At 48.8% G+C, this 10741-nt stretch overlaps 1 long non-coding RNA gene across 1 annotated transcript; it reads left to right on the forward strand.

Annotated features, from left to right (window-relative positions):
- The first annotated feature begins 9206 nt into the window (after window positions 1-9206).
- LOC103635789 (uncharacterized) lies at window positions 9207-10090 on the forward strand. The gene is made up of 2 exons (XR_557627.3): window positions 9207-9483; window positions 9632-10090. It is a non-coding gene; the product is annotated as an uncharacterized lncRNA (long non-coding RNA).
- The last annotated feature ends 651 nt before the right edge of the window (window positions 10091-10741 follow it).

Genomic DNA, 10741 nt, shown 5'->3' on the forward strand with positions numbered 1-10741 from the left:
GGACCTGTTTGTTGGATGACCGCCCGGGAAAATAGTGCAACCATGAGGGTGGAATGGGATGCCCTTAGCTGAATAATTAGAGGAACCGGGGTGTAGTTCGCTTAGCCGTCGTGCCGTCAATGGGGCTCGGTGTATGCGGCTTGCTCTGCCAAGTTTGGGTTCGCCCCTTGGGGAGGAGTGCAGTGCATTTAGGAAACCTAACGGGCGGCTACAGCCCCGGGGAATCTTTGTAAAGGCTACGTAGTGATGCCCTGCTGGGTCACCTTGGTAGTGATCAATAGAGAGTCATGATCTCCAGGCAGAAAGGGAGTCACAGCTTGTGGGTAAAGTGCACAACCTCTGCAGAGTGTATGAAAACTGATATATCAGTCGTGCTCGCGGTTATGAGCGGCCAAGGTAGCTCCAGTGATTAGTGGTACTTGATCAGAGATGTTCGGATTACAGGTGGCAATGAGAATGATGGTTTTGGTATTGACTCTGGTTATGGTAAGTGGTACTCTTTCCGTTTGGAAAGGAGTACGTTTGGGTTATGTAAAGCCCAAAATTGGTAGCAAAATAATAATAATAATAATAGTAAAATAATAAAACAAAGAAATAAGAATATCTATGATAGAGATTTTAGAATTTTTGAAACCTTTGGAATTTAGTAGGCAATTCCTGTTCATAATCAATTAAAATAGTCATATGAAAGAGTGGGCATCTTATACTTATAAATTTATGGTAATACATTATATTACAATAAGGAATCCTAATTTAAACTTGACATCAAATTATAAATGAAAATAGAAAATGAGAAAGAAAAATTTTATGGAACCCTTTATTCCTTCGGTAAATAAATGACAAAGAAAACAAATAATAACACGATAAACATTAGAGTTTAAATTTCCATTAGGGTTATGTTTAATTTTTATCTGAAATCCAAAATAGAAATTGACTTTGATTTGAATACTTGAAATTTGGAATTTGAAAACAAAGCAGGAAATTTATAAAAGAAAAGAAAAAGGGATCACCTATACCTCTTGGGCTGATTCCACTCCCTTGGCCCAAGTCCCATCTGGAGCAGCCTGTGCACCGCGTCACCGTTCTACGGGGCCCGCTCCATCTTCCACTCGCCCGCACATTAGACGGTCGCGCCTGGTGAGCACACACGATGACATCTGGGACCCACCATCCAGGGCCTTCATCCACCTCAGGACGGACTCAGGTCGTGAAGCTTTTTCTAGAACGGTCGTTGGGATCCTCCGGTTCTCCTGTTGCCTACCTCCCGAGCTTCGCGCGTGCAACAAAATCTCTAGCATGGTGGAGTTTAGCTCCTCGATCTGCGCCTGGTCGGACTCTATCTGTTCTTGGGGATAAAATCGGCCCCCTTGCAAACTCGTTTCTCTCGTCCCTCCTCAGCCGCCTCCCCCATGGCGAGCACCCTTCGGTGGCTGGGCTCCTCCGTCGGGCCCCTACCACTCCACTCCTCCCTCCGCTTCTCCAGTTGTGCCTCTATGCCCGGACATGGCGCCATGGTGGTCGCGGCGTGCTCCTGTTCCCCAGCCATGCCGGTGGGCCCTGGATCATCCGTGTGCCGCCTCTGCTCTGCGCCGACTGCGGTGGTGCGCTCGCCATGGCGCACCCGCGCCTCCAGCCGCCTCTGCTCTTACGCGTCCCTGCCATGCTCGCGATTTCCAGTGATTGAAACCGTGCGTGGTAACGGGTTCTGCAGCGTGGACCTCGGAAATACCTCATCGACGGTGGGCTTCGCCGTGGATCAATCTCCACCGCGGTTAGGGCAGACCATCGCCAAACTCACGGTATGGACTATCCCATATAGATTCGCCATCATCTCCTTCGCATGTAACACCGATACTCTGAGAGTTTACGTGCTAGAATCGTGTCCTGACCTTCACCGGCGATGGCGCCACCGCGCTGGTCGTCGGCGGCTCCGGACTCAGGGCGATGGGAGGTTGGTTCGACCTCGGCCGTTGGATGCTCAACGGGCGCACCAGATTTGGAGTCGTGTATACCTCCTGCTGCGTTAAATCGTGACCACCAATCGGTAGATCAAAGGCTTAGATTGGATCTGAGTAAACGTTCCGCGTGAGGTCGATCTGGAGCATTGATTGGGGATCGGTCGGATCTGAGCTGATCTCCGTGGATCGAAGATCTCAACCGTTAATATTAGATTGGGTGGTTGCTGAGCGGTCCGTGCTATTTAAAAACCTTGACCATTGGATCTCGATCCTATGGCCGTTAACGCGTAACGGTTCGTTCATAAGAAGCAATCTAATCCGTGCCATGGCCTTTCAATCCAACGGCTCACAACGGCAGATACCCCTTCGGCCGGTGTGTTTTGCATAAGAGCCCCTCGGCTTATTCCAAATTAACCCGCCGTCCATGCGGGTGTGGTTCTGAGTGTTGAAGAACATTTGCGCAGGGGCCCCTGTACTATTCTGTTTTTATGCGCGTGAACCAGAGACCCGAGAAATTAAATAAATAAATATGGAAATTAATTTTTAGTGGAAAAGATTTCCTAGAACTTGTGAAATTCATAGTTAATTCATTTTAGCTCCAAATTGATTCATTCCAGTTGCAATAATTTTGTTTTAATATTTTCTATCACCTAGTATCTCTGTTTAGCCATGAAATTTGGATTAAAATTTTGCACTTGAATTATTTTATTCCAAGTAATAAATAACTTCATAAATCCATAACTTAATAACCATAACTCCGAATTTAGTGGTTCTCGAATCCACGATCTCGTAGCAACGCGTAGAATATTATTACGCAGTTATTCTTATGTTTGGTGTGATGTTAATTTTGCATATACCATGTTTGTTTGTATTGCTACGAATAGCAGTGAGGTCACGAGTCATCTGAAGATCATCCTGGTGCCTGGAATCTCAAGTCTCAGGCAAGTTGGGCCCTTGATCACTTCTTTTTACCCACTCATGTTCTAATTAATCATAATGATCTGCATAGATTAATTTTGATGGGACCCAATAGGTTACCCTAGTTTGGTTATCTTTATACCTTGTTTACCACTGAACTTTTTGGGTAGTACTTGCTAGTGCTTTATGTGGTTTTGGGTATGAAGATACATTATTCATGATTACACTTTTATTATCAGTTTATTATTTCTGTTCATGATAAGATCATTATGTTAATTGGAACATGGAGCGACCACCCGGGAAAACAGTGCTACCACAAGGGTTTAATGGGACGCCCTTGGCTGATTAATTAGGAAAGCTAGTGGAGGACTATCTTACCCGAAAGGGGCAAGGGCAGTAGGGGAGTGGTCAGTGTAGGGAGGCCCTCGGGAGGATTTTGCTGCGATGGCGGTCCTGCAAGGGATTCCTGCATTGGAGCTTCCTATAAACTGTAGCGGGTTTTCTGAAGCTAGTGGAACTTTGTAAAGGCCTCGTAGTGTTACCCTGCCTCGCCTCCTCGGTAGAGGTGTATGGGAAGTCGCGATCCCTTGGCAGATGGGTAACATGACTTGTGGGTAAAGATGCGCCACCTCTGCAGAGTGTAAAACTGGTATACTAGCCGTGCTCACGGTCATGAGCAGCTCGGACCCTCACATGATTAAATTATGGAACTTAAACTCAATTTGTCATATGCATTGCATCGCAGGTGAGGTTGTTACTTTTGTTCTACTACTTAATTGGGTTGGTATTTACTTATATTTAGTAATTGCTAATAAAATTTTGACCAACTTTAAAAGCAATGCTCAGCTCTAACCATCCCCTTTGGTAAGCCTTACACTTCACGTGAGCTCCCACCTTTGGCGAGTTCATGCACATTATTCCCCACAACTTGTTGAGCGATGAACGTATGTGAGCTCACTCTTGCTGTCTCACACCCCCCCCACAGGTCAAGAACAGGTACCGCAGGATGAGGCGCTTGGAGGATGCTGCGATGTGTTCGTGAGAGGTCTAGGCCGTCGTCTCCCAGTCAACTTTGGGGTTGCTGGATCGTTTCCTCATATGATGTAATTATTTAATTATTTTGTATAGAACTCCTGTTATATAGTAAAGATGTGACATTCGATCCTGTGCCACTATGCATCATATGTGTGAGACTTGGTCCCTGCACACCTGGTGTTTATGTTCGCGCCCGGGCTTTGGATCCCTAAAACCCGGGTGTGACAGGTTAATAGCGTGGGTTAACTCTAAAACTTGGCTTTCTCTACTAGTAATAATAATCTGACCAACTAAAAGCAACTGCTTGACTTACCCCCACATAAAGCTAGTCCACTACAGCCAAACAGGATACTTGCTGAGTATGTTGATGTGTACTCACCCTTGCTCTACACACCAAACCCCCTCATCCCCAGGTTGTCAGCATTGCAACCCCTGCTCAGGAGGAAATGAAGCTGTGGAAGGAGACCACCAGGAGTTCCAAGATTATGACGAGTTCTAGGCGTGGGTTAGCGGCAACCCCCAGTCGGCTGCCCGTGAAGGCCGCGTGTATCTACGTTTCTTTTCCGCACTTTGATTATTGTAAAGACTATGTGGATGTCTCAAACATATGATATAATCGACTATTATTACCCTTTTATGTTATCATTTGAGCACTGTGTGATGATTTCCAGTTATGTAACTGTTGTGTACGTGAATTGCTGATCCTGGCACGTACATGGTTCGCATTCGGTTTGCCTTCTAAAACCGGGTGTGACAGCGGTCATCCAACGAACAGGTCCTTACGGAGAGGCACTCGAGAAACCGCTCGAGCCCCCTTAAATGCCACAAGTACAACATCATAATAAAGGAGGGAAACAGCGTACCATTGATAAATCTCATCATGTTCATTGATTAGTGTTAAGCACTAGCATGAAGCTAAACCAGAATAATCCAACCCAAATAGGTAAGCAAGGACATGGATAATAAAAGCTAGTCAATCCTTAGGTATAACCGTGTAAATGCGAAAAGTGAATTATGGAATGTATAGGACAAAGATAGGTCAGGGGACACTTGCCTCCACCAACCAGCTGCTGCTCAGGGTCTTCTCCTGTGAGTTCTTCGGACTCCGCAACCAAACCGTTATCTATGCGAGCACAAAGATACATTCACATCTCAAATTAGAAAGTAAACAGTACACCATACAAAGAGATGAATCCAATAATCATACACCCGACAATATGGCCAGCGCTTACGACTGTATGAGTAGTAAGAATAACATAACTATTATTACGATCGACAACTCGTTACACTCATGCTAAGTGAAAGAATGAACTTAACCACTTAATTCCATGTAGTTATACTAACCGATATTTAATGTAGGTGCAATTATAGTTGTTATCTAATCATAATTAATTACACGCTTAGTTAACATCTCGCTTCCTGACGTAAATCAATTAGTGCTAGCAATTTTAAGTGGTGCGGGAAGTCGCCGCGCGACACTACGCATAAAAAAGGGAACTAAAACATGTGTGTCGTCACGCGAACAACGCTACAAGCTATGCGCGCCGCGGACGGCCGCGCCGCGAGCTCCGGTCGCGCGCCAGCCACAGAGGGGTCGAGCCGAGACGCCCCCGAGCGAGGGCCGCGGGCCGCATGCGTCGAGCGCCATGGACGCGCACTGGACGGGCGCGCCAGGCACCACACGCCAGGGCCGCGCGCCGCGCCACAGACACCATGGCCCTGTGTCAGGCAGGCCACGCCGGACACCGCGCGCCACGCGGGGGCGCTACGGCCGCGCCAGCCGAGCTCCAGGCCGCGGGCCGCGAGCACGGGGAGGAGGGACGGGCGAGCCGGGGGTCGCCGCGGGCAGGCGCAGGCGAGCGCCCTAGCCGCGAGTCGAGGGGAAGGAGGGCCACGCTGGGGCGGGGCACGGCCGCGCGCTAAGGCAGGCGGGCCCGCCGGGGAGGGCGAGGGCAAGCGCGTCAGGGCCGTGCCGGGGCGGGGCACGCCATGGTCGGGGGAACGCGCGAGGGGAAGCCGCGCCGGGGGGCACCTCGGCTGCGCCGGGCCGGGGCCATGCCGGGAGGGGACGGGATGGGCGCGCCGCGCCGAGGCGAGGGGCGGGGGCGAGCACGCGCGCCAGGCCGGGAGAGGGACGCCGAGCCGAGGGAAGAAGGGGGCGAGGAAGGGAGGAAGAAGAGGGGCTGGGGCTCACTGCGGAAGGAGCGAAGGCGGTGCAGGCGAACAGCGTCGAGGGCGGCTCCGATCGTCGGGGCGAGGTGGAGGAGAGAGGTGCGCGGGGGAGAGAGGAACGCGCGTCGTGGGGGGTTAGAGGAGAGAGAGAGAGAGAAAGGGTTTTGGGGGGGAGGCTGACTAGCGGGCCCCACCAGGAGGGGCGGCGGCGGCTGGGCAACCGCCTAGTGCGCACGCGCGAGGTGGGAGCGGGGCGAGCCGAGCCGTTGGGGGCGGCTGGGCCGCGCGCCAGCCGGCTGGCCCAAGACGGGGGGTTTCCTTTTTCTATTTTTCTTCCTATTTTAGCCATAATTCATTACTAGAATGCATGATTCACAAACCCTCTCAATCAAACAACAAAAATGCATGATCCGGCATGATGCAATAACCAAAGAAACCCACTTCTAGGATTTATTATTATTACACGACATAGAGTTTTGGAAATGTGTAAGGTGTAGCGAAAAGAAATGGGAAAAGAGAGGTAACGCCCGAATCTGGCGAGTGAAGGAGAAAGAAAAAATTAACTCTAAAATTCGGGGCGTTACAGCGCGGGGCGCGGGCGCGCAGGGCCGTCAGGACGCGCAGGGAGCGCGCGCGGGGGAAGGAAGGAAGGGGAGGGGAGTTAGAGAAAGAGAGAGGGGAGGGGAGCTCACCTCGAGGATCCAAATTCCGGCGATCTGCATCTCCAAAACCTAGGGCACCACGGGGAGAGAGAGAGGTGGGAGAGAGGGGAGGTTGCTGCGCGGGAGAATTGAATGAGGGGAAGAGACCAGGGGAGGGGGGCGCATGGGTAGGGCACGGGCGCCAGGGGCGCGCAGGCCGAGCTGGGCCGGGCCGGGTCAGGCTGGGCTGGGCTGGGTTGGGCTGGGCTGGGCTGGGTCGGGCTGGGCTGGGCCGCACCGCGGGTCAAATCCCACGACACGCACAACCACAGATCTGAATTCAATTCGCGAAGCAAAATCCGAAACGAAACTAAGCAACACACGCGACTAAACACGACATCAGACAAAAGAAAATATGATTAGGCATGATGCAACACCCATGTCAACTTAGGTTTTGTTTACACACGATATGGACACCAGTCGCTATACTGCTTTGAAATTGGGAAGGAGGAGCGAAACAGGAAAAGAAAAGGGAGTAACGCCTGAATTTGGTGAGTAAAAAGAAGAAAAAATTCTACCCCCAAATTCAGGGCGTTACAGTAGCTCTAGCAGAAACAGGTAGATAGAGATCGTGTTACAAGTTGTGCGGGTGATCCCTTCTTAGTCTGATATAAGGCTGAGAGGGAACTCCTACCAAAACAAGAAAGACCTTCACAACATAGTCATCTTCCACCTCTAGAAACCCTCTGTAATGCTCAATCACCAAGCAATACACATCCCAGAGCACACATGATGTAGGGTATTATGCGATCGAGTGGACCGAACTTGTATAATTCGTTGTGTTCCGACGTGCTTTGCACAAACCATCGAGCTGTGATCGACTCCGTCGTTCTCTCAAAAGCACTACGTGATATAACCGTAGTGTGTCGTCGGTATCAAGCATCGACAGTCAGTGTGGTACTGTAGTGGTGGAGGCGTGGAGTGGATCTGCCGTCGTTGACTGGATCCGTCAGCAAGGGTCAAACGACGCGGTCGAGGCGGATCCACGGATCCTTGGATGAGTGGACGACGCAGGCCGTAGGGACTAGGGAGGTCGCTGGATCCGTGGAGGCATAGAAAGGCCAAGTGCGGAGGCGTCGCTAACTTGCCGCCGCCAACACCTAGGAGGCCAAGAGCATCAGAGGGAGCTAGTGAAGTGGAATAGGTTACTCCATTACTAAGATAAATTGTTTGAGCTGAAAATTTCCTAGATATAAGAGGATTTTTGGGCCGCTTCACGAGCCACGGTCCAGGTGGCATGAGATCCAAATCTGCCCCTGGTTGTGGGGTGACATGATCAGCACCAAACTTAGACTATGCAACTGAAGGACATATTCACGATCGCGCTAAGAAAACAAAAATCTTGTTGTCCCATATTTTAGTTCGTCAATGAGAAGGTTGGTGTCGTCAAATCGAAGTGAACCGAACAAGTCTTAGAGAGAGACTATTATTGGATAATGTTGGCTCGGTTTGGCTCTTGATCAATATACACTAGTACAGATAAGCTCTATAGTGGCGGTCGTAAATCTATTTACAGTGACATTTTTCGTAACCGCCAGTGCTATGGGTCAGTAGAAATCACCATTTTTACAGGCGGGTAACTGAGAACTGCCAGTGGAAATCGATTTTCACTGGCGGTCGGCGTAATAAAACCGCCAGTGAAAATCATTTCCAAGAAACATAAAACAAATTTTAAAAATAGTAAAAAAATATTTTTATTAAGTCGCGGGATTTTTCGTGCACTACACAGTTGCTAGGAATCAAACCCCTGACCTCAGCCTCACGCATACCCTCCTCTATCACTCCGGCTATGACATGATTTGTGTTTAGTGTGTAGTTTTGTTGCCCACATATTACAACTAATTGAGTGTAAGTTGCTTGTTTGAGACCGTAAACGAATTTAAATAAAACAGTTGTCAACTACAAAGTTGAATAATTTTTGAAGTTCTAAAACTTTCATTTTGACACTTTTTCATCCGAGGTCGTTTACAAAATTTGAATTTTAAATTTGACAAATTTAGATACAATTTTTGAGAGCCGAAATGATTTCAAATAAAAAAGTTATCAACTACAAAGTTTTATAATTTTTAGAGATCTACAACTTTTATTTTGATAGTTTCATCATACGAGGTCGTTTGAAAAACTCGAAAAATTAAGGATAAAAATGATTTCCAGTGGCGGTTCCTTAAGAAAACCGCCACTAGAAATCGATTTCTACATGCGGTTTCTTAAGAAAACAGCCACTAGAAATCATAGATTTCTACATGCGGTTTTCATAGGAACCGCCTCTAGAAATACGATCTAAAAATAGCAAAGACGGTTGATAACCGAATCCGCCTATAAAAATATAACGCACCGCAGGCTTTGAGTCTTTTTCTACTTGTGATAATTAGGCGCGTGAGACATGTAATGTAAGGCTAAGGCCCAACGCATTCCTCGTTCATGTGGTGGCTCTCCTTTCTTTTATCTCAACCGTGGTATCCGCGGGGTAACGCCATGGCGATCGCGGCCACGAACTGTATGTAACGCATGCAGTCGAGTTATATATAGTGGAACAGAGCCGAGAAAGCATTGCGGGTTTGTTGCAGCAGCATCCATCGCGTGCGTACATTAATCTAAGCGATCTTCATCCAGCCTTCTGCTCTGCTCCCTCGAAATGGAGGCGACGAGCAAGGCGATGGCTTCAGGCCTCCTCGTTCTGCTGCTTCTCATCAACACAGGTAAGCAGCCGCGTCTCGTCGTCCCTTCACGGGCAACGTAACGCTTCGTCACCCAGAATCAGATGCCATAAAAACTGCCGGCAGTATCTGTTCGTGTTGTTCTTGTGCCTGCCTGTCTATCACGTAAAAAATTCACTCACTGCTGCAGGCTTTGTCCTGCCCGTCCATTCCGAGGACTGCTGGGCCGACACCCGCGTCATCTGCACCAAGACGCACAACTGCCGGGACGACACTTGCGCGGGGCGCGGCATGCCGGACGGCCGCTGCCACTGGGAGTTCCCCAACCTGGTGCCCTTCTGCCAGTGCCTGCGCCCCAACTGCCACTAGTCCGGGCGCCTCGGATTGGCTCACTTCGCCGGCGATGATGGATGGTGCCCAACTGCGACTGCCCAGTCTGCTCCATTCGTTGTTGTTTAAGGCATAATATATAAACTGCCAAATTCACATGTATTTTGGGATATTTGTTATCATACTATGAAATGACTGTGAATCGTTGTTCTGATTTGTCTTTCACCACATGTTTTCCTTGCATGAAGTAATATACGATATTTATGTATTTCTTGTTTTCGAGAATAATAGTCAAAGTATCTTGTGATTTGAACGGTTAGCTCCAACGTGTGTTATTTTCTCTATCTATCTAGCTATCTATCTATCTATCTCTCTGTCTATCTATCTATCTATCTATCTATGTCTGTCTGTCTACTATATTAAAACATCAGTTTCGACAGTCATCCTGTGTCATATTTTTATAAATAACTCCTTCTATTGTTTGAAATGGTCCACAAGACATATTTTCTTCACATCGATAGTATCTAATCCAATTTGTCTATCCACTCTCCGTCTTCAAAGAATCCACGCCCCGCACGTCACGTGAGCGTCTCAGTCACCCACACAATGACACAAATCCACGTACGCCATGTCTTCCGTTCATAGCAACGACCGGCATGGCATGTGGGCCCGCGCCAAATGCACACGACATGAGCCCAACAACACATGCACGCCGCTTCGTAGCCCGTAGGGGACGGGAAAGTGGTTTGGTTTCAGTAGACCCGCACACGCTGCGTCTTCCATGCATAGAAACACGAGAAAAGCGGTTTCAGCAGCTGCGGGGTGGAGCTATTTTACTCATCCTAATCTGCCCACAAACCTGGCTACAAAAAGTCGTACCGAGACCCCTCAAGTGATGGGGTGGTGGATCTGCTCGCCACTGGTGTCCTGACACTCTCTAGCTACTTCGACTCCCCTACGTCCTCCAAGG

The sequence above is a fragment of the Zea mays genome, chromosome 8 (genome assembly GCF_902167145.1).
Source record: "Zea mays cultivar B73 chromosome 8, Zm-B73-REFERENCE-NAM-5.0, whole genome shotgun sequence".
Lineage (NCBI taxonomy): Eukaryota > Viridiplantae > Streptophyta > Magnoliopsida > Poales > Poaceae > Zea > Zea mays.